Source organism: Meleagris gallopavo, chromosome 8 (assembly GCF_000146605.3).
Source record: "Meleagris gallopavo isolate NT-WF06-2002-E0010 breed Aviagen turkey brand Nicholas breeding stock chromosome 8, Turkey_5.1, whole genome shotgun sequence".
Lineage (NCBI taxonomy): Eukaryota > Metazoa > Chordata > Aves > Galliformes > Phasianidae > Meleagris > Meleagris gallopavo.
Window position 1 is genome coordinate 28,087,005 of NC_015018.2, and position 24,101 is coordinate 28,111,105.

General features: G+C 41.6%; 1 long non-coding RNA gene across 1 annotated transcript in view; it reads left to right on the forward strand.

The window, feature by feature from the left end:
- The first annotated feature begins 4,198 nt into the window (after window positions 1–4,198).
- LOC104912039 overlaps window positions 4,199–24,101 on the forward strand; it is a 38,127-nt gene continuing 18,224 nt past the window's right edge. Inside the window, exon 1 of the long non-coding RNA XR_004160555.1 lies at window positions 4,199–10,872. This is a non-coding gene — a long non-coding RNA (uncharacterized LOC104912039). The remainder of the gene's footprint in view (window positions 10,873–24,101) is intronic.

Sequence of the window (24,101 nt, forward strand, 5' to 3'; positions counted from 1 at the left end):
AATGTCCCTGCTGGGCTGTGTCTCTTTCTTCCTGCTTTAAATGGTAGTTTTTCTGTGTGCTTCATATTATTTTTCTGCTGCCAGCATGCTGAGCACTTTTTAAATGTTTTTAAGTAAAATCAATAGGATCTTTCTTTGTACATACATTCACCAAACCAGAACCATTAGTGAAATATTCTAGGAGCGCCTTCATCAATAACTAACATTTAGCATCTTGCCCTGCAGAACTGTTTTTTATTTATATGTTTATTAGAAGAAAATTAAGTCAAACAACTTTGAATGGCTCACCAGGTTTTGGAATACCTTAGAATTTTTTATTTTTGTTTTTGGTGAAATAAATGGTCAAGTCTTAGTGGCTGGGATCATTCTTGGGTTGCTTGGTGGAGTCAAAGAATTGGCTGGCAACAGTACTTTTATTAAAAAGCACTAGGAAAAATAAGGCAAGTCTTATGTGGAAGTCTGTGTGGAGTGTAACACCACCAGAGAGATGTGGTGTGGACTCTGAATGGATTCAGCCAATCTGTGGGCAAAATTGCTCTCCCTATTAACCATCAGACATTGTTTCTAATTTGTTTCTTTGTGAGACCTGGTTAAGGAAATCACCAATACTTAAAAGCGCTTCAGACAAGCAGGGTTATCACCTGAATGCTTATGTCCTCATTCGGAGCCATGAGATTGCCTATCTTTTCTTACTGTCTCTGAGATCAGCCACAGGCTCAGACAGGTGTCCAGCAGGCACAGCAAAATGGTGGTAATTGGCAGTGAGTGGTTTCAGTGCTTGGGACAAGAAATGCTTTCTGAAAACACAGAGCTGCCTTGCATGAAGGAAATTTTACTTTTTCCAGTACTCTTTTTGAAGATGTGCTGGGGACACTGCAATGTCTCAGATAATCTGTTAACATAGGATGCCAGAGGAAAGACTGGAAGAAGTGGAGTCAAATCAAATCAGCATCCTCTCCCTAACTTTTCCACATCGCTTTGCTTTCTGTGTTGTGAGCTGTAAAACAGTGCAGTGATGCTAGAAAAGGGCACGTGTGGCTTGTACCAGAAGACATTAGTAACTGAGAGTGGGAGTAGAAATGAGGCAATAGAATTGGTAGCACAAACACACACGTCTCTGCAGCTTACAAAATAGCCTTCTTACCAGATTTGTTCGTCTTAGGTTACAGTTCTGTGTCTGGCTTTCCTATTTGCATCCCTTTAATTCATCTGCTTGAAACGTTCGCCTTAAAATGCTCTTGTCCTCTCCTGAATTCTTTTCCAGGTACAAGTGGTCAGTGAGAAAGCATGGAGCAAAGATGCTTAGGGGAGAGAAGGGACAAGAAAAACTGCTAACAAAGTAGAGCTGAAAATGAGGAGGTCTTTCTGACCCATTCCTGACACTGCTCTGTTCCTAAGAAAGACACAGACCTGGATGCTTCAGTGCTCTTTCTCAGGGACATAGGATTATTTTTGATCTTTCAGAATTAAGTACTTCAAAGTCAGATCTGCAGCTGAGTGTATGCATTAAAAACAGAATGCATCATTTCACAGATGTCAGACTACTTTTAGTGGCTTCAGAGCATAATTTTATAGTTCACATGGGGGGGGGAGGTCTAGAAGAGGTATGACAAGAGGTGAACGCGTATTTCAGTTGTTACATTTTGAAGTAGATGAACTCATTTTAGGCAATCATGAAAGAAGATATATTAAGTATTATAAAGCAAGAAAGGTAAGGAGAGGATGCCATTTTTACTAGCCTTTCTTTCAGCACATAGAGCAATTAGCTTAAATATATCATTTTAAAGCTTAAGAAGCTTTTAAGTAGAAATGCATAATAGAGGTTGTTACTGCAACTGATGTGAGAGAGAGCATTTATTTTCATTTCAGCAGTTGAAAAGATAGCTTTCTATGATGCCCTTCAAAAGGCAGCAACATTTCATTGTTTTTGTTTTGCTTATGTTGAATTGCAGTAAATCTCAGCACGGCTTATTCTTTGGTGAGCAGTATGTCAGCACTGAGTCCCCATCTGCAGCTGGCTTTCTTTGGGGTCAACAAAACCATTTCAAGTTCTGCAGGTACAGAATATGCATTTGCAGTGTAAATGGAACATTGTGTACAAACACTAAATATGCTTAAAAAAACAGGATTAATGCTCTTTGCTATGCAGATTGCCCTTTGAGTAAACTGCTACACAGAATGCATGAAGGCTAGCTGCTGCTGCGCTGCTTTGTATACAGTTCCTTCTTAGCTTTATACTCTCACTTGACATAGGGCACTGGCAGACCATTGGTTTCTTGTCAGGGTGCTTCGTTTCACCCAGCTGCTCGCCCGCAGAGTGACTGCTGCCGTTAACCATTGCGTTTGCCCACTGTGATGTCTTTAGTACAGTGTCTGCCCCTCTGCCAGCAGGAAGGAATGCATATCTTCTCCTCTGTCCCACCCGGGGGCCTTCTCATGGACTGTCACAGTGATATGCAGTGCTGGTGTGGTGTCTTTGTGCAGGTAGGCAAGATAAGAGATGTCCATGTGTCTCGTGGTGCTCAGCCAACCCTGGCAAAGGCAGAGCAGGCAGCGGTGTGGCAGTGCTCTGTACTGCAAAGGGTCAGCAGGGGTGTGTAAGGGAAGTAGGTAACTTAAAGCACATGGTGTTTCATTTGGCTTCAATGAGAGGACTCCTGCCTCACTTCAGTAAGTTACGTACATTATTACTCACTGAATTATGTATTTAATTTTCACCTTTTCACCTTTTTTTTTTTTTTGGTGAAATACAAATGGGTTGTAAAATGGTATTTTTTTTTGCAGGGGGAAAAGGAGAATAAATATTAATGATGTGGCACATTACTTAGAGTTGTTCTGCGTCTGATGAATATGTAACAGTTCTATTTTCTACTTAAAACTTAAAAATTGTCAGAATAGAATTAGTGTTACATCTTATGTGTTTATCTAGGAAATGCGTTTGTTTCTCTAGAGACTGCTATTAACAGCCGTGCAGAATGAATAAACCTGTTTGTTGAGTGTGTTAGTGATTTGTTTCTAGGGCCATGTGTAACTTTTGCTGAATGGTGTAGAGTTGCCACGTACCAGTTTTGTTGGTTCTCTGCTATGCTGAGGATATTGTTTACTACTGGAAGGAATAGCATGTTCATATAGTTAGAGCTGGTGTTCAGCTGCTCCATTTTATCAGTGGAAACAGCAGAATTCATCCCCAGTCTCTCTTTTATTGGTATCTGGTCAAATGTAGTTGAATATTTTGGGAAGCTCAGTTAATACAGCATCTGGTTATTTCCTGGCAACCTGTGAGAGTGCTTGCAAGTCTATGGATAAAGCACAACAGATAACCAGATCTCCCACCCCTGCGTGTGCTTCTGCAGAAGTCAGGAGGGATCGCCACAGATTCCTTTTTGTGTGGCACAGGAGTGATGCTGAGGATGGGATGATTTAAGGAACAGATGGAAAAAAAAACCTTCAGCCTTCATGCTGGTGCCTTTAATTCTTCAGTGAGGAAAGTGTTTCAGCAGTGTTCATTTTGAAGTAAGGTCAATCCAGTAACTTTTTAATTATACATAAGGCACGCAGCATACTCCTTCCATGCCAAGGAGAGCCCTTCCATGAGTTAGCCTGATTTCTTTGGCTCAGAATCTAATTTAAATATGCTGTGATACTGTTTCAGTGGAAGCTGATCTGTTGACCCTTGATAACTTGGGGAAGAGTTCCTGAGCCTAAGAGATGCTCATAGTGTATGGGGCAGGCTTGATTCCTGCCTCTAAGTGCATGCTCTGTGCTCCCAGCATCAACCCTGGTGATCTGAATAGCAAAAGGGAAGCTCAACCCTGGCACAGCTGCTTTAATTCTTCTGATGAATATGAAAAGCCTTACAAAAGTGAATAGCAAAGAATGATTTGAAAGAGGGAAAAAAGTGTTTGGAAGGCTTTACTTTGAGAAATAAACCTGTCAGCAATCATGCAAGGTCAGTGGGGAGCTTCTCCAAAGCATGGGTTCATGCACATGGAGAGAGAATGATCCTCCTGTGCTCTTGGCCCCACGTGGAGTGAGTGCTGGCAGAGGGCTGCTCCCAGCCAGGGTTCCCTTTGCAACCAGCTGGAGCTGCCAGAGCTGCCCTGCAACTGGCTCAGTGTGAAGGATCCAAATTAACTCTGTGGGAAGGATGCATCTGATCAGAGATGTGCTGGATGCAGGGGTATTTAGTTAAAAAAAAGTGAGGAAAAGGGGAAACTTATTTTTTGCTTTAAAAATTTGCTGTCTTAGAAATTATCTGGCTTTGGTTGGTCAAATGTGCATGTCTGTGCAATCTATTGCAGGCTGACATCAGAATGAAAAGAGAAACTCAACTCATGGGTCTGAACTGTGGTGCTTAATTGAAGAACTGTCAGTGCCATAAGCAGCAGCATATAAAGGCTCCTTCTGAGTTTTAATTAATACTCAGCTGCTCATCTTCTATCACTTTGTCTGCCCAGACACATATCACAAAGGGCAAGCCCTGGAAATGAAGATACAATTATTCTTTAATTTGAAAAGCAAACTGTAGAGTTGATAGCATTGACTCCTGCTCACAGTGCTGTCAAACTTTGCTTTAACTCAATTATTGAGGCATTTGGTTCATTTAGAATAGATTTGAGCATGTGAATGTGAAACTGCATCAATGTGAAACATTGGTGTTCCTTCGCAGACGATGTAAGTATCCACAGCAGTCAATAATATTTATCTCTCTATGAATTTTCCAGCTTAAATTAAAGCAAAAAACGAGAACAACAACAACAAACCACAGGCATATCAGGAGTGGAAACAAACTCCAGACTAGTGTTTGTGGATGTGAACTCCAACGGAAATGAAGCCTGACAGAGAACTTTGTAGGGCTGAGATGAATAGCAAGCTGCTTGGCTCCTGGCTCTTGTCACCCAGAAGAAATGTTATTGGCAGTATAATTTAGGATTCACATATGCTGATTGGAAGTGTTTGCTTTTGTCACAGAGCAGAAAAAGAGGTTTTTTGTTTTTTGTTTTTGCTTACAAGTAGTTTTAAAACATTTCTGACTGTAGATCATAGTTTGACATTATGTGCTTTAAATAACAAAATGCTTTCAACTGGAGTGTGAAAAAAATCCAAATTTGATCAGGACACCATTTTCAGAGCAGTGGTTCCCTCACCCATTAATTAAGTGTGAAGTGTATTTGCTGGTCTGCTCTCATTCTTAAATCAACTTCGACTGGTTCTGCTGAAAATTGTCAGTGTGATGTCCAAATTTTTCCATTGGCCTACCATTATTCCAGATTTACATGAGAACTTTGAACCCCGAAAGCATTCGCTAAGCTCACTTTAAATGAATAATGTCAAAGTTCAATTTCATTTAAGGCTGTCTTCAATTTGCTTGTATGTAGTGGTAGAGAAGGAATGCAGGAAAGCTGTCCCATTGGCTGGCAGGTGAGAATTAGTTCAAAAGGAAGCCTGGTGCCTCCAGGAACGTCTTTCTAGCAGGAGTCTGATCTCTGCAGGTTACTCTTTGGAATTATTTTAAATTGGCCTCTCCTTATGCTGTGCTGGTTGGAAGTACCCGTTATCTGCAATCCTGTTTAGCTTACAACTTTAAAACATAATTGAGGGCATTATTTCAAAGCACAGTGCTTTCTGAAGCTCCGTTGCTGAGAAGGAGTTCCGCACTTCAACAAGAACTCTTCTGATGCAGCGAACCCTGGCCTCTGTCCTGGTTTTGTGAAAGTAAAGCTGAGCTGGGAAGGCTCTGGCATTCTTTACAGTGTTTATATGAAATATACTTCAGTATTTCTTTCGTCAAAATGCAGATGAAACTTAACTCAGTGGTTTTTTTAATTTTCTTTGATGAAGGAACTTGCAAAGAAATTATTCCGTAAGCAATTTCTTCTTGCCTGCCCTGCTGAAGGAGTTCAGGCACAAAGGCTGTTCTTTTACAGCATGGCATGTTTGCATTGCGCCTCTTGGGGATATTGACACAACTTGCAAATGCTAAGAGAAGGCTGTGCCCCAACAAGGTGGTAAAATGCCAATGGATTTGCATAGAATCCTAGAATGGCTGAGGCGGGAAGGGTCCCCAAAGATCACCCAGTCCCACCCCTGCCGTGGGTTGGGTGCCTCCCACCAGGTCAGTGCCCAGAGCTCCACCCAACCTGAGCACCCCCAGGAATGGCACAACCATAGCTCTGGGCAGCACTGCCAGTGCTTCACCGCCTCTGTGTAAAGAATGACTTTCTAACATCTAACTTAAATCTCCCCTCTTTCAGTTTATAGCCATTCCGACTTGTCCTGTCACTATTAGACCATGTAGAAAGTCAGTATTTAAGAGAGAGGTCTCCTGCAGTGTTATGGTTGTACCTGTGTAGCAGCAGCTGTGCTAAGCCTCCCATGCTCCATGAGGTTCTATCATGTGAAACTCAATCACAAGACCAGATTCTCTGGTAAGATAATGTTTAATTTTTTTACGTCAATACTGAAATGGACCAAGGCTGAGGGCTTTTTTGTGTCTCTTTGTAGATGCTCAGACAGTAGAGATGCTGACCAGCCAATTGTATCTGACAGTGCTGTTGGAAATGAGTCTCTTTTCTGTCTTTTCCTCTGCATACTGCCCTAGTTTCCTCCCAGCAGTCGCACAGCGTGGCACCAGCAGTGCAATTCAGATCTAAATTTATGAATGTCTGCTACAGTGTGAGTTGTGCCCCTACGCGCTGCTTGTTCTCATGCATCTTGAAGCAGTAGGAAAATAACAAAGCTGATGGAAAGAAGGCACAGGAACGTAATAATGGTGGAAAGCACATTTTCTCATTTAGTCATCTAAGAAAAAAATGTGTTAAAAAGATTCTGAAAGAGTGCTGAAAGGTTGATGCTGCAGTGTGTGGCTTGGGGAGCTTGGAGGGGAGTGTTTGTGAAGGCAATGCTGCCTCTTGGTCAGAACATCAGTAGTTCTGTGCTCTGCTTGGAACTGTAGTTGAAACTGCTGATAACCCTGGAGGTAGATACAATGAAGGGTGTCAAATCATTAAGGAGAAAAAACCATCTGAATACTTTCAAAAATCCCAACCATTGACCATCACGATCCTTTTATGAATTGTTCCATGTACTGATTACAGCTGACCTGTTCAGGGTGCAGCCATCACTCACCTGCAGCACGTTCCCTCACCACCTCTCCTGCAGCAGTGCTATTTCCCTGACTCAGTGCTTAGAAGGTGCTTTGAGGAACGCTGCTTTATAGCTCTCTCCTTCTCTCTGCTTTACTATTTCCATGCACAGTTGTTTTCTTTCCTTTGTTGTTGCTTGGCATTGTTTTCTTTCTTTTTGTTGCTGTAAGAGCCCTAGCAGCTGGATTCCCACTTACCTGCGTCTGTTTTTGTATTGCCTGCTTTTCTTTTCCCCTTAATGAGCGCTGCACTCTGTAGTTTTTCCTGTGTAATATAGGTAACTGGCAGATGTTCTTCAGTCTTTTCTTAAATTTTGCTATCCTTAGCTATATTGTTGTTATTTACTGCTGCTTTTCCCCTTATGGTGGCCTCCAAAGAGAAAAACAGGGCTTTGGTTGCATTAGGCGTTGTACCGGGAGAGCAAGAATGGGACCTTTGTGAAGAAGCTGGAGCGTGACTGATGGGAGGGAGGAAGGAGGGGCATTGGGGTGATGGAGCCGTGCTGGTTGGTGTGCTTTTGGTGTGCCTGGGAAATGTCCTGACACCCGATCACACCTTTAACACTGTGTGCTGGTACATAGCCCTCTGGTCCTTGGGGAATTGAAGTAAAAATGATAATAGGCATTGGAGAGGAAATCATATTCTTGGAGATGTCTTGCAGTGTGCACTAATATAGCTGGGAAAATAAGAAAATGAAGACAAAGCAACGTTTACTCTTCAAAGTGTTTTGTTTTTTCTTGGTTCTTGGTATCAATTCTTCCCTTTCTGTTTCACCACGCTGGTAAGAGCATCGGGATCCCAAAGTGCTCAGTGCTGAGTTAAACTCAGCCCCTGCTCAAGGGCTCCCAGTGTCATGGAACCACTGGCAATACTGGGGTGGTGAGCCATTGGGGTAGGAGTGGGCAAAGCCCACAGCAGTGAGGCCATTCAGAAGGACTACAGGATTGAGATGGACGTGGGAGGGCTGGTTCTTAAGGAAATCATTGCTGCGTGTAGCTGTGCCATGCTGGTTGTAAGAACAAACAAGGAGGAGACAACCAACTGGCATCCATGAGTGCCCACCAGAAAGGTGGTGATGGGTGCGGTGAAGATGGGAGGAACTGGTGGGAAGGGTTTGTGAGTGGGAGATGCTGAACTCTCTTTTAGTTGAGGAGGATTGCTGGATGTCTGTGATGTATTATTGGGCTCTTATTTTGCTTGAATGAAGCAGATAGATTTGCCTATCTAGGTTAGGCCTGAGTCATCAACAGAAATGGCTGAGCTATTTATGCTTTTCGAAAACAAGATTGCCCAGAGATAAAGCACTGACACACAGGGGACCACAAATGGCATCTCATGGTGACCCTCTTTTCACTTTTTCTCCATTCCAGACATGGAGAGGGAGATGAGCATCCTCTCAAAAGCATACCAAAGGAGCAATTACTGATAGTATTGCTCCCCCCCCACCCCCTTCTTGTTTTCTTCATTTCTTTACATTCATTTATTTTCAGTGCTTCCTTGCCAGCTCTCTACTTATTCCAGGCATTCCTGTTGACTTCATGCTGCAGCTCCCCAGAGCTTCTCACTCATTGCCTTGTGCCTCCACTGCTTTCTCTCCAGCACCTCCCTCTTTCCAGGCTCTATTTCCCTTCTTTGGATCACTATCTGAGAGGTTTGTCTGTACTTTTTCCCTATTTGCAGGCTGGAAGAGATGGGGGCAGTTTCCTTTATGAGAGGGAGCTATCTGTGGGCAGATACCTTAACTCTGACAAGCCCAGGGAGCTCCATTTTCATGTGTGATGTCCCTTATCTCCGCTGGTAGGAGGCAATTTGCCATTTCAGAGTGACACAGAGAGCCGTAGTCTTAAATTTTGAGTTATGGATGTCAGCAGTGGTTACCAGGGAAACTTCTAAAATTACCCTGGTGATGTGTCCTCTCAGATACTACATCAGATCTCCAGCAAATGGCACTGAGTGAGCAGGCGCAGGCTGAGGAAGCATAGCTGTGCAAGGCTCCTGTAGGCTGTACTTACAAGTAAAATAAAAATCCCTAAAACTTGAGGGTGATGCAGGGTCGGCAGTTCTGCAATCCTGAATCCGCAATCCGCAAAGGGGCATGAAGGAAACACAAAACATTGATTCTGTAAAATTTCTGTAAGACAGAAACTTTAACAGATCTGTGTTTGTTAACCTCTTTTTTAGGTTTTATGGTTTTGTTTTTAAATAACACCCAGAGAGCAGTTGCTTCCAATAGCTGGCTGACAAAACCTGTAACTCATGGCTAGAAACCTACATTTGTGGAGATGCTGTGCTTCCCCACCCCCTAAGCATCCAAAGAGGGTAAAAGGAGAGAAATGCACTCATGCATATTTAAATGCATGCTAATCAGAAACCTGTAGAACTATGAGTTCCTGTTGCATTAGAACACGTTCTGCAGCTATAATGCTGTGCTGCCTTCTCTTCCTTAGTAAGTATGAGCCACAGAGTACTGGAGATTGGATCCCTTCATGTTTTCCCTGTCCTTGTTCTTGTTTTTTGGCAATTGCTGTTCATTGCTGTCACACAATGCTCAGAATTAATTCATTGAGCTGGATGGCCAGGCTTATGGATAGCAAACATCTGCCCTTCCTGGAGCTGCTGGGTGGGCTTGGTTGACCTGCCCTGACCCTGTGCCTGCCAGCCTGCCAGGAGCCATGCAAACAGTATTTCCTAAATGCTACATGGCCAATTTATGAATATGTTTTTATTGTCTTCACTCAAATAGGGCTCTGCTTTGAAGTACAAGCTTTTTTCAAGGGAAAGATGTATAGAAGTTGGTCCCAAAGTAAAGCTTCCTATTTATTACCATGCAACTGCAACAGCTACCAAGACCATGATCACACTACTTGGTACAGTAAATTCTCAGCTATAAAACACTGTTTTTCAGCATAGTCACCACCATCAGCTTTGTGTTGTCACCACAATGATGAAAAGCCTGCATGTCACACTCATCAAAATCTGCATGTGTATTCAAAATGTTGTTTGGCTTTCACATCACTGCTGCACTGCTGAAACATGCCATCCACTGCCTCACTGTGCTCACGTCCACTGTTTGGTCTCTGCATATGTTCACAAGAGCCAATGACTGTCGATGGATGCCATTTTTCTTCAAAGAGGAATTTGGTGACACATCTCTGCTTCCTGCATGCTTCCATGTCAGGCACTATTGTGTCAGACTGCCCCTCTGCTGCTATCTGTCACACAGCAACGAAATGTAAAGGGATATTGGTGAGAAGGTTCAATCTCTACTGCCATAATGTCAACATCCACCTCTGTTATTGTAGTCCAACATCATAACATAGGAGGCATTACTTTTGGAGCAGCCCCTTATATATTCTATGCTTTTAACTGAAATAAATGTTTGTGCAACTTCACTTTCAAAATGCAATGGCTGGCCGGGTAAGCCACATGTGTATATTATCTGATAACAAACGTTGGATCAATCTCTTGAACCAACAACAGCTAAGATAGATTACATGGCTCAGATGTCTTGCTGCATGGGGCTGACCGTGCTGTTGGTGCGTTCTCAGGCTGACTTTTATGGCTTTCGTGCAAGCACTCTGAGGCCATAATCTAAACATCTGAGGAATGTGCACAGAAATACGCCACACATGCAGCTGTGACAGATAATTGGCCAACCTCAGAACTCGGGAACGTGCTGCTGTGAGAACCTGATTGCTCTGCTGAAATGGATCCATAAAGCGAGCAGGTAATTAATCACCATATGATTAATCAAAAGCTCATTGCTGTGGATGCTGTGCATGAAACAATAAATGCCTTAAGTAGCAAATTCCTACGGGGTTGTGAGGAAGTTCTGCCAGCTGCTGCAGTGTGCAGAGCAGTGGCATTGCAGGTTTGGAGAGCTGGAGGGTTGCTCTGGCTTCAGTACTGCTGGAGGAGCACATTGCCTCCGTGAAGTTTTGTTCCTTTTGGGTTCAGTGCATCAAGATCTGCTTGCAGAGAGCACGTATGCAAACTTGGTCTGACAGAGCAGGTGTGCAGGGAGAGCAGCTCGTGGCTGTAGGAGCAGCTTGGTGGCTGCTGGTATGATTCTTTTGTGCATCCCACTATTTCACCTGGACTACATTTTATTATTCTTTTAGTGAGAAGCTGTGTCCTGAAACCCTCATCATTTTAAGTCAGGTATGCTCCTGTGCTGTTTTCCTGCACCAGACAGCCACTGATGACTGCCAGCTCCCTGCCTGAGCAGCAGCTGACACAGATCAGCAATTCTGAAGAGCTGCGGGGATGTTTAATGAGATGTAGAGCAGCTCATCACTGCTCTGAACTCACTGAGACTGCCATGCTGGCAGCCAGAAGGGAAAGGGAAGTCAAACACACATTTTGGGGGTTTGGTGGCAACAGTTGTAAGCAGTTGTTTGTAGGATGATAGCAGGCAGAGCTGCCCAGCAGCGTGTGACCCAACCCCACAATTCTGGGACCTACCCAAGAGTATTCATTGCAGTGGAGCTGAGCCAGATGACCTTTAAAGGTCCCTTCCAACTCACATCATCCTTTGCTTCTTTGATTCTCTGTCATTGCCTCTGTCTCTCTTGGTGAAGTGCCATGCTCCTGTTTCTCTGAGAAGCAAAGCAACGCAAAGAGAAGTGGAGAATGCTTTTCCCTACCTCCCAAACAAGCCCAGCAGGAGATGCAGGGATTTGCAGCATCATGTGCATTTCCTCGCTCATAAATTATATTTTAGGAGTAGTTATTTGCAGCACTCTAATGGCAACAGTAAACGTACAAAGATATTCAAAGAAAACTTGCAGCTCTTAATTTAGATCTTACTTTTGCTCTTTAATCTTCACAAAGATGTGGAGAAGGACAACAAAACTAAGGGTGAGTTTATTGTAAGATATTCCTGTTTCATTCGGGTGGTGTTTAATGAGCAGTCAGTGAGTGAGTTTACGTATGTTAAATATTTTTCTTCTGTGGAGCCGAATGCGCTCGCATTGCTGCCAGATCACTAATTGGGTAACTGCGGGTGCTCAGGGCATTTCTGAAGCAGCAGTTTTATCCACGGTCCTCATCTCATTAAGGGTTTTACTGTTCGTGTTCCAGAAGTCGTGAATTCTCCAGCTGGAGCTGGGGCTTTGATACACTGTCATTCTGTACGCCTGAATCGTAACTTCATTACCTCTGAGTAATAACAAATTGTCAGTTTGCATTTTCTTTACCTTTTCACAGCACAAATTTCTGTTTGTTTTCAGTGTTTGCAAACTGACAATTTTGTTGCAATCAGTGGGTTTCTGCCGGCTGATCTGGCTGCAGGAATAGGGCTGGGAGCTGGTGGGATGTGTGTGATTTCTTACTGCTCCTCTGTCTCTAACTTCTGTGCTCAGAGATCTGGGGGGAGATTCCTGTCCTCACAGTGTAACTTGCATCTGCACAAATTGGCCTTGGATTGTCTTGAGGAGAAGAAAAGACAAGACAGAACAAGAGGTCAAGGCTCTCAGTTGCACCAAGGAAGGTTCAGGTTGGATATTAGGATCAATTTCTTCTCAGAAAGAGTGGTGATGCATTGGCACAGGCTGCCCAGGGAGGTGGTGGTGTCACCATTCCTGGAGGTGTTCAAAAGAAGGGTAAATGTGGTACTGAGAGACTTGGTCTAGAGCAGCCACAGACATGAGTTGATGGTTGGACTAGATGATCTTACTGGTCTTCCAACCTTGGTGATGCTATGATTGTATGAAAACTCAAGTGGTGGCGGGCAGCCCCAGCAACCTCCTCTACCCCTATTTTTTGGACTGTTCTGCCAACAGCACCAATCCCTATTTCCCATCTGGCTTCTGTGGGGATCACCTCTCACCCTGGTTGGATTGAACTCTGCCCCCTCAAGCTGCTAAGGGAAACAGATTAGGGCAGTACCTGGTGTTTTTCAAGGAAGGCAGATTCAACCTGTAGTAGCTGAGCCTAAGAGCTCTTACATTTCCTGTTGAAGTTCTACTCAGTTTAATTCAGCAAAACAGTGAGATATGAGGGCTACTCTGAAAGTAATGCCTTCTATGTTATGCTGTTGGACTACAACATCAGAGGCAGATGTTGGTGGTGTGGCAGTAGAGATTGAACCTTCTCACCAATATCCTATTACATTTTGCTGTTGCGTAACAGATGGCAGCAGAGGGGCAGTCTGACACGATGGTGTCTGACATGGAAGTGTGCAGGAAGAAAAGGTGTGTCATTGAATTCCTCAGTGTGGAAAAAATGGCACCCACTGACAGTCATTGGCTCCTGTGAACATGTATGGAGACCAAACAGTGGATGTGAGCATAGTGGGGCGATAGGTGGTGCGTTTCAGCTGTGGTGACAGTGGGTCACCTCCACTGGTTCAGATTTTGACAAGTGTGATATGCAAGCTCCTGTTCATAACTGGTGAAAATGCATAGCAGATGGTGGTGCTTATGCTGGAAAATAGTGTTTTATAGCTGAGAGTTTGCTCTATCAAATAGTGTGATTGTGCTCTTGATATCTGTTGTAGTTTCCATGGAAATAAAGAGGAGGCATTACTTTCAGAGCAACCTACATTATATTCAGACGGCATACAAATGTTCAATCTCACATGTGTTTCCAAAAGGGCCTGAAATACTCAATTCTCCAGGGAACATTATTTATTAGTGCTGAACTGTGCATTATTCTGGTCCCTTTACATGTGCACAATTTGCTGAATACAGTTGCCTAAATACCACTTTAATTTTAAATCTAATACTGAGCCTTTCAAAGAAGTTTCCCTAATGGAATGTTAAATATAGATAAAAGCACATGACATGCTATGTAATTTTTAATCTTAATTGTTTGCTTAGTTATGACTGGTTCTTTTTCTTGGCACCTTAATATTTATATATGTAGGACCCTGGAGAGGCTTCACAGCCAAAATATTTGGAGTCACAAAGGGTCAAAGCTGCTGTTCTAAAAGCACAGCTTGGTGTTACATGAATGAGATCCATAGTTATGACTCCTGAGGTTGCAGCGTGGCAGATTGACTTATCTCTTTGCAGCCCATGAGCAGTCTACTTAATGATTGCTGCTTTTGTATGGAAGAAAGATTTCAAGCCAGATTCTTTGCCTCTTTCATCTTTAAAAATATGTATTATTTATGCTATCCAAGTGAAAACTTCCTTGAGGTAATGACAACTGGAATCATTCAGATCATTCCTGCAAGAGGGCAGCTGCCAATCTGCTGCCTGCTTCCTATCACTGCCTACTGCCCAGCTCCCTCCTGCTCTCCGGGTGTACCTGCCTTCAGCCTCCAGCTCGTGTGGATCTCCCTCATGGCTCTGTTTCTTCCAAATTATGTTTTATGAAGCAAACCTTATTTGTAGGGTGGATTTCTTTTTTTCTGCAGCTGAAGTATTATTATTTATTGGAGCCAGTGAAGTACTGTGCATTGTGCCAGCCTTAGCAAAACTGTTCCTTTATAGCCCCTTTCTCATGGATATACAGCAGCTTGTGTCTATCCCATCTCCTTTCATTTTCATTTATGAAATATAACAGTGTGGGAGGCTCACATATGTAACTAACAAAATTATTCTGCGTTCCTTTGATTAGCTCATTATGTCACATTAGTGTGGTAAGGTATGTGTGCATGCACAGGCAGTCCAGCCTCAGTGTTTCAGCATCATCTACCAAATCAATAGATTCTATAAATAGTTTTAAAGCTAACGTGCACATTCATGGATCTGCTGTCTCTAGCCAGTGTTCTTCAGTGCCTGAGTTATGGAGTGGGCCTCACTGCGCTTTTTCTGAGTGATTTACTGATCCAGGTGAAGGACTTACAGGAAAGTTGTGAGCTGCTTCTGTGGAGGATTCTTTCTTTCTCTTCAAATATTAAATAAGTTGTCTGAGCTTGAGTCGTCAATTCATTCTGATAGAATCAGGTGAGTTTATGCTGATTTATGTGTCTAAATGATATTAACTTTGTATTCCTGGAACTGACAGATTTATCATCACTTTATATACATAGGTGAAAAGATAGAGATATATACCTGAAAATGGACCGCTAAGAGACTGTTGGATACTAAATGTGTGTGTGTGTGTGTGTGTGTGTGTGTATATATATATATATATATATGTATAATATTTATATATATAAAGCAAGCCCTGGGAGCTCCTTAACAAAACATCAGAGATCAAAACTGTCATCTGTTCTGCCATGGTGTCCTGGTGCAAAGATGACCAGGTTTACTGGAACTAATGAAGTAACACAGCTGCACCTGAGCGCAAGGCACAACGTCATCATTTCTACTGTTTGAATGAAGAGAAATGCTAGCTTTGTTTGAACTTGTGAAGAGTCCTGGTTTTTTTCTTTAGAATTTAAATTCTTTACCTGATAAAGAAGGTGGGAATCAAGGCGAAGTTCAGGAACCATTAGAGAAAGGTGCTCTGACACTTTGCCATAGGTGGATTATCCATATGCAGAAGGTTGCAACCTTACGAGCGGAAAGGGACCCTCTGTCTTTAGCAGTGTAATTGTATTTATTATCTAGTGCCTGACAACTAAATTGTAATGATTCTGCTCTGCAAAGTGAAAATAGAAGAGTTATCATAAAATCATAAAATCTCTGAATCGTTCTATTTGCATGGAACGTAGCATCTTGTCCAGTCCCACCACTGTAACACTGGGGTCCTAAAGCAAGTGGGTTTCCTAAATGTAAGAGCTCTCATTTCCATTTCCTGGAAATATTTCTCTTCTGAGATACATGCTGGTTTGGGTGAAATGTCTTCCTTTATTCTCCATGCCTTTTGGAAAAGATAATACATAGAGTAGATTAAACCCATTTTTTCCTCCTTTTTTACTTTAATGCTCAGATAGGGCACATTAAAACAGCTGTACTACTGCTTAATGGGCTTGGCTGTTTCTAAAGAAGTCAGGAAGAAATATATGTCTTTCTGCTCAAATTGTAGAAGTTATTTTTGTGTCCCGTGTGTATTATCTCAAATGATGGCACACATTTTTCATTATGTTTTCTTGGCTTGTGCTTTTCCTGAAAGCAATGTTCTGTACTGCACATTACTCTGTAATCTTCTTAAGTCATAATTTCACTTAGACTGTAAATAGAAATCCATTTGTGTAATTAATGATTGTGTTATTACAGGAAGATTTATTTATTTAATTTAACTTCTCTTACACGTACATGTCAAACATGCCATCGTTAGCTTGGAGCTGGGCCACGTAATGTGGTTAGCAGCCTGCCTCTTCCTGAAGTCAGAACTGGAACATTCATGGCAGAAGCTGCATTTTAGACCTCAGAGTTATGAGAGAGATTTGTCTGAAAGTGGAAATCAAACAGCTGAGCAGCCGTGTTTGCCCAAGGCAGTGTCTCTGAGGGAGTATGACTTTCCCTGTCCCATTACTCTTATTCAGAAGTTAATCCTCAAATCGAGTGTGGGAACTGCTCTCTTCTTACATGTGTGCGACACAGCTCACAAATGAATGGAAGGAGTGCAGAGGAAAGCAACAACTGTCTCTTGGAAGAAAAGCCGTGGGAGGGACTGCAGAAAGGCAAAAGGTAATAGTAGCAACGATCTCTAAAAGGAGCAGATTTTTTTGGTGTTATGTTATTCTGAATGCAAACTCAGCACTGGAAAAATTCACATCATCAGTATGCTCTCATAATTCAGAGAGCCCGAAGCATCTTAGTTCTTACTGTGATACGTGGACGTGAATCAAGGGCAGAACCTGGCTCTTTGGTAGAATGACCCAGCTTGGCTATTTAATAAGAACAAACATCCACAGCCTCTGCCTCAAGCTTTTTTTGTTATTTTTCCCCTCAGTCATACCTAAAACAATTGAGAATATTTCTAACTTGAAGTGAGGAAAGATGAAAGTAATTCCAACTTTTCTTTAAACTGCTTATTGATAGGCTGTAATTGATAGTTTCAGCAAGATGGGGCCCTTCTCCATACTGGCTTTGAACCAGAAATCAATGCAGTTTCAGGAAGTACAATTTTTAATTCTGTGCCTCCTGAAAGGAAAGTGTGTCTGTGGTTTTCTTCTGGATCAGCCGTGTAGCTGGTTGAAATGCATGCATTATTCAGTACATTGATATTTAATTTCTTTAGTTAGCATGTCTGAGTTTTTTAATGCGTTATTATTAAAAAGGAATTACTTCAAAACCTTTATTATCCTGAAAAACCAGAAACAGGGAGACGTCATACACTGAGGTAACCGTACTCTTTGGTGACCCTATCCTGCCCTTTACAAAAGCCAGCTTAAGTTGGTTAGAACTGCCTGTGATTGCTCATCTTCTCTAGTCATTACTTCCTGCATACACATAACAGAAGAAAAGTCTTGTGCCAAAGAAGATTAATGAAAATCTACATTACACTTCATTCAAAGCATCTGCCTGCTTTGGAAGTCATGCACTGGCACACATACTAATTAGAGCAGAACAAAATGTGCCTTTTTTTCTTTCTTTCTTTTTGGGAGGAAATTGAAAACCAATAAGCTATTTTCTCCCTAATTTTTTTAAATGGTCACACCAGCTGTGCACATTAAGTATCTCATATGCAATGTGCATTGAGACTGCTGCAGGGGTTAAATTAATAATTCTACTTTTTGAGAAGAAGCGCACTGTGACAATCGTGCTTGAGGAGGGAGAATTCTATATTTCTACAAATGAATCAGTCAAAATTATGGCTGTGAATTTATCTGCATGGTGAAAGGACTGGCTGATGCTCTGTATGTAGTGCTATGTGCTAGCTGCTGAATAAGGGGGGAACAGATGGTATATTATGACTAACTTTTACAGTGGGAATAAAGCACAGGTAATGATATGGCTATTAACAGAGAGCACTGTTGAGGAATTTCTTGAAAGAGTTGAATTAAATATATGGTATTCTGTGCTTGTCCTGAAGTGATTTCCCTGCCTTGTGGCTGAAAGAGGAGGGGATGAAGGCCATGGGATTGATGTGCAAGAGGTTGTGAAACCAGTCCTTCGCCTTCTGGGCAGTCCCACTGCTACAGGACCAGGATCCAGGAGGAACAAACAAAGCCAACACTCAAAAGTAGTTATTAAAAAAATAATAAAACAAAAAAGTGTAATGTAATGGGAGTCCCAGGTATCCACTTGCATGAGATGGATATGTTTAAAAGAGAGAGAGAGCTCTACAGAGACCTTCATCTTGTGTGCTACATGGCAGAATCACATCTTTCAGTCTGTCAGTGTTTTTTGCCATCAAAAGGCTATGAAATTCAAAGAAAAGTGTTCTTTATACATTATTCAATGTAGCTTTTCAGTTGCATGCTTTGTAAATAGTATTTCTAAAGGTTTTGAAATGATGAGGAGACAGGCTGGCCAATTTTCGCTAGAATACTTTAGAATTTTCGTCAGAACTCAAAACAGTACTCCAGTGGATTAGAAAAATGGTGAGTGGCCGTGGAACGCCCGATTTTTTGTAAGTGTGGCTACCAGAAAAGTCATCTCAAGTCAGTGGAAGGTAGTTTGGAAGAAAAATCTGTGTATGTGAGCTATGTGACTGCAATTGTGTATGTAAATTGGCTTCCCTCACCCCCTCAGTGCTTTGCTGACAAGTAACAAATGTAATTCTTATTGAAGTCTGAGAAACACCGATACTGATGGTTGCAAAGAAATTGTGGGAGTGAGAAGTAAACACCAGAAAATGGAGTGTATTTGAGAGAGAAGACCATAACACTGGCTGGATGGCAGGTGAATACCTACTTGCCCCAAGTATACTGAGGTTCGAAATCAGGGTTTTTTTTTGTTTTTGTTTGTTTGTTTGTTTGTTTGTTAATGACTAAAAGAAAGATACAGGCTTGCTAACAGTTTATAATGGGAGCAGCAAGAGTAAACTTCCCACCAGACATTGAAATGACCAATGATGAACTTACAGTGAGGAGATGGTGGCATTTGTCTCATGAGCGCAGGCAGATGGGCACCAGCTTCTAAAAAGAGCACATTGAGGTCTACATTTCCATCAGCATTCAGCCTCTGGATCTCAAGCAAATTCTGAAAACAAAGGTATGTGCTGGAGGAGGCAGGTGTCGAACTTTGGCTTTGTGGTATTTACATAGTTAAGGTTCTGCCACTGTCAGCTGCCCTCAAAAAAAGAAAAAAAAGAAAAAAAAAAAAGAGGAAAACTTTTTTTTTCCCAAAAGTGCTAGTGCAAGAAGTTTTTAATAATGCTGAAACCATTTGTAACTTTCGGCATTGAATTTTTGTTTCCCCAGCTGCCATTTCCCTCCAATACTAATGAGCTGGCCCCTGTAACCCTGCTGTTAAGCAGCACAGTGTTCACATGGGATGAAAATAGATCCCAGCAGAGCAACACCTGAATGATACGCGCTCAGGCACAGGTTCAACATTTCTCTATTAGTGCTCAGGAACGTGAAGAATGAAGCACATTGAAAGGGGCGTTTTAATAACAACATCTTTGGCTGCTGCATTGATCGCACAGGCTTACAGACAACCATTGCTCGAGGACAAAAATTAACGTTTTATTTTGTTTAGAAAGGCTCTGTGGGATGGGATGAGACTCACTGCCTGCTCCCCCCGTGTGTTGCCTTGAGACACGAAGGAGTTTATGGGTGTGTAAGCACATATGCCATCAAATGGATGTGTTGGTCTCTCCTTAGGTTTGTGCATCTTGGGGCTGATGCTAAGCAAGAAAATCTTGTTTTACTCTTAGTGCCTCTTCAGAATATGCACTGTTTTGCAGTGTGCACTATTTATAATAGAAAATGAGCAAAGAATTTGTGGAAATGGGTCTGACAAAGAGCCTTCTCTCAGCATCTGATCACAGCAGGTACACCTTGCTGAGAGTGTAACAGGATCTCAAACGCTGATATTATCTTCTGTATTAAACTTTCCTGTTGCAGTGGGGAAAGGAATACAAATTATCTGCAGTTTCAACATTTAAATACCACAAAAATGCCTGATAATAAGCAAGCTGAGAAGCTATTCAGTGAAACTAAGCCTGACGTGGTCTGTAAATAATGTTGGTAATGCATATTAGGTTCGTTTCTCATCTTTGCCTTCTTTTTGTTTTGATGGCTATCAACAATTTCCTTCCACTTCGTTGTGTCTTATAGTGAATTTCATGTTAAATTGGTCCAGTTTATTCTTTCCGATTTATTAATAAGACCTGAAATGCTGCTATATTCCAATTTTGAAATGATGAATGTACAAAAAATAAATTCCTCTTTGATTTTTACTTTTTTTTTTTTCTTTTAACTTTTCTCTTTCTGTTCCTTCTGATGCTGGGGATGAGATCAGATAGAAGCCAAGCTGTAGGTGATATAGGACCTATTTCTCAATGACTTTTTTGCTTGCAAACAAAGAACCTTAGTGCTGCTGAGGTTTGGGTACCACGGGTCTCTGAGGGCTGCCCAGGACGAGCAGTGTCCATGTCATGTTATTCAGATACACCCTTGATTTCAGAACAAGGTGAGGTTGCTCCAGTAACTCAGGAACAAGTGTGTTTTCTTAAAGCTGCTTCAATATGTCATGCATGTGCAGCCTTGAATTAGACAAATCTGAAGAACTTAGTGCTGTAAAACTGCAGGAGGCTGCTTAGGATAACAAGTAAATCCAGATTTAAATGTTAAAACTTTTAAGTATCTGAACTCTAGTGCATAAATGCAAAGCCCTAGAGATATTTTTGTCAGTTCGTGTGTAATGTATGGTGAGGTTGTTAAACCACGGTTTTTTCTTTGCATTTTCAGTGCTGGATTTTACTTCTGTCAAAATCAATTTCTGAGTCCTTTAACGTGTTTGTTTAACTGCCTCAGCCTATGCAAGGTCATATAAAAAGGTGTTCTCGTTAAAAAGGTGAACTGTACGGAAAGCAAGAGATGTTTTAGTTTGAGTAATATTTGAAAAATGTTTAATAAACAGACATTTGTAGCATTTAGTAAAAAATAAAAATAGTAAAAAAAAAGTAAAAAAAAAAAATTTAACCTTGAGAAATCTATCATGCTTGCTTAGAAAATGCTGAGAGCTTATCTGCTGCAGTTTACTCTAGATGCGTCTTTGTGCTTCGTACGTGGGTGGTTCTTGCCAGAGACAACTGGCGTTGATAGCAGTAAGTCATTCTCTTCATTGAGATTGCAGTGTTTGGGTGGATCCTCAGTTTATCTGGTGGCTTATTGTCTGTGCAGTGGAGTTGAATCTACATTTAGATCAGGTTGCTTTGACTGGTGTGGGCTCTGTGCACCTGACAGAGTTGAGGCTGTCCCTGTTCTCTGCAGGGAGTTGGTCCAGATGGCCTTTAAGGGTCTCTACCAGCTCAAACAATTCTATGATTCTAAATGAGAATGAGCTGATCTGTCTGGGGCTGAGAGCAGCAGTGTGGTCACAAGTGTAATTCCACTTCAGAAACGGACATTGCTGTCCAGCTTCAAGTTTGCCCTTAAATTCCCACATTTCTTAGTGTGTGAGTAAGAGAGCACTGGAGACATAAGCTGTTACCTAGAGGGGCTTTCCAGCAGCGGGCTCCCTGCTATTGTAAGGCTTGAAACAGAATGAGGATTTGTCACTTCACAGAGCAGTCAGATAAATGCAATGTCTGAAAAAGCCCAATCCCTTCTGGTCTAATGAAATGATGCTTTGTCTGGAAGAAGGAGTAAAATAGCTTCCTATTTATCCACCTGCCTGCTGAGACTGAAATTAACCTAAAGAGGTGCTTAATGGCACCCACTAAGCCATTAGATTAATTAAACATCCTTATAACATGTACTTTCTGGGAAAGCATTTTTTCCTGTCTGCCCTGAACACTTATGACACTGCACAAATGATATATAGTAATAACTATTGTGTCACTGTTGACGTGCTGCTGCCTCCTAAGTGTTCTGGGCTATATATAGAAATAAATACATAAAAATAATATTGTTGAGATGATATGCATAGTTGCATTTTCAGACTTTTCAAAGCATGAATCCCCTTGGTGCTTCCTTTTAGCCACTTCAGTAAAGCTCCTGGCTGCAGATGAGTCTCTGATAGAAGCCTGTGTGGTGTATCCATGGCCACATCCCTCCTTTTATCCTTTTTCCTTTTTATTTGCTTCCTACAAATAATCAGTCACCTTCTTTTTTTTTTTTTTAATACAAAACAACCACCACCGACAAAACCAGAAAAACTGTGTAATTTGCAATTAATTTGTTCTCTTTTTTTCCCCTTTATTCTTAAATCTAGAGTGAATCTGGATTTCCTATGAAAGTGATTTGAGTAAAGACTGTAGGACTAGATCTCATGTTTCCATTCTCTTATCCATGTAGACAGTAAAATATTCCTTTCAAGGAGCGTGATAGACTCATTCTTTGGTCTGAATTTGGAAAGGATGTCCAGCTTAGCTTAAGAAATACAGAATCACAGAGAAGGACCTGTGCTTTCCATCCAGTCGGGCACACTTATTTGCATGAAAGGATGATTCTGGGTCAGTATTAGATTACAAAAGGAAAACTTTAGCCAAAACAAGTATGCTCAGATACTTGCTGGTGCCAACAAAAGCAACCCATTTCAGAAGCGGTGCCAGGCATTCCTAGAGATAACACAGCCATTCCTACAGATGCATGGAATTCAGTCCCCAGAGCATAGCTGAAGCCTTCTGGATAAAGGAAATAGCAAGTCTGGTCTAGGAAACAAAACAGAATACCCACTCCTGATAAGAAGTTACTGAAAGCAAAGCATGGGGTCCCATGCAGGTTGCATGCTGAAATAGTTACCAGATTTTCATCAGATGATTTGGATCATTTTGAATTAGCATACAGGAACGTGTACTAGGGATGAAATAACAAGCTAAAGCTTTGTATTAGATAACGACTTAGCTGCAATTACTGAACCAGTTCTGCCCACCCAAAACTCCTTCCGTTTGCAGGATCTCCAAAAGTGGAGCATGGGGAACTCAGTGAAAAATCCTCTATTTGTATATGTATAGAATTAAAAAAAAAACAAAAAACAAAAAAACTTTTTGGAAACGATAAATGGTTGAATTCAAACTAGTTGTCTGTTACACTGTAGCAGATTTACAGATTCCCACTGCGATACAAAAGCTGAAAGTATTTTTCCTTCAGCTGGTTAATGTATTCAGAGTTTTTTTAACTAGGGCTGGAAGTGATGAAAACATGTCATTTTTCTGACATGTATTCTCAACCAAAAGCTCTTTACTTGTCTTTTGCAAGTACAATAGACTGTCTATAATAATATGTCAGCTCTAGCAGTGGTATTTTTGAAGCAGATTCTCATGTTAGTCATCAACTCCTGCTCATATTAATAAGCCTTAGATATACCAATATCTCATTGAAGGTGCTGAGATTTTTCATGGCATAGGCACTCTGTCGTGAATTGGAGCTGCATATTGCAGTCCTTTGTGCTGAGATCTATGTTCAAGGCAGAATGGAAAGACTCCCAAAGAATGTAGCAAAAGGAAACGGCAAACTTTATCTGAAGCGTGTTCTGTGGGTGGCATTCATGGTGCATTTGGGAATGGCTGCCATATGAACTCCAGCTTCTCTGGGCTTTGACACAGCCGAAGATATTTGTTCTGGGATATGAAGGTGTTTTTTTCTTTAACAGGAACTAGATTTTAGCTTTTGTTTTTGTGTTTGTTTTATTTTAAATGAAAACCAACCAACCAAGGAAGTCAGAACTTATTGTTCTGTGAATGATTTCGAAAACATATTATGATTGCATAGCTGTTCGTGGGGTAAACTGGAGCACTTAGACATCTTAGAGATGATGACATATTTAGAGCACTATTTGGCATTGTGGATGGGTAAAATACAAAGAGCTATTGATATGGCAATTACACTAACATACAAGTTCTTCAATGTTTAGAATCAAAGCACTGTTGTAGTGCTTGGTATCCTTGCCCTTAAGTTTTGCAGCCCACACTGTTGTGCTCAAGTAGGCTGTCCCCATCCCTCATCGAGGCTGCTCAGGATCTTGTTCAGCCAGCACCACTGTGCAGTGTTCAGTGCTG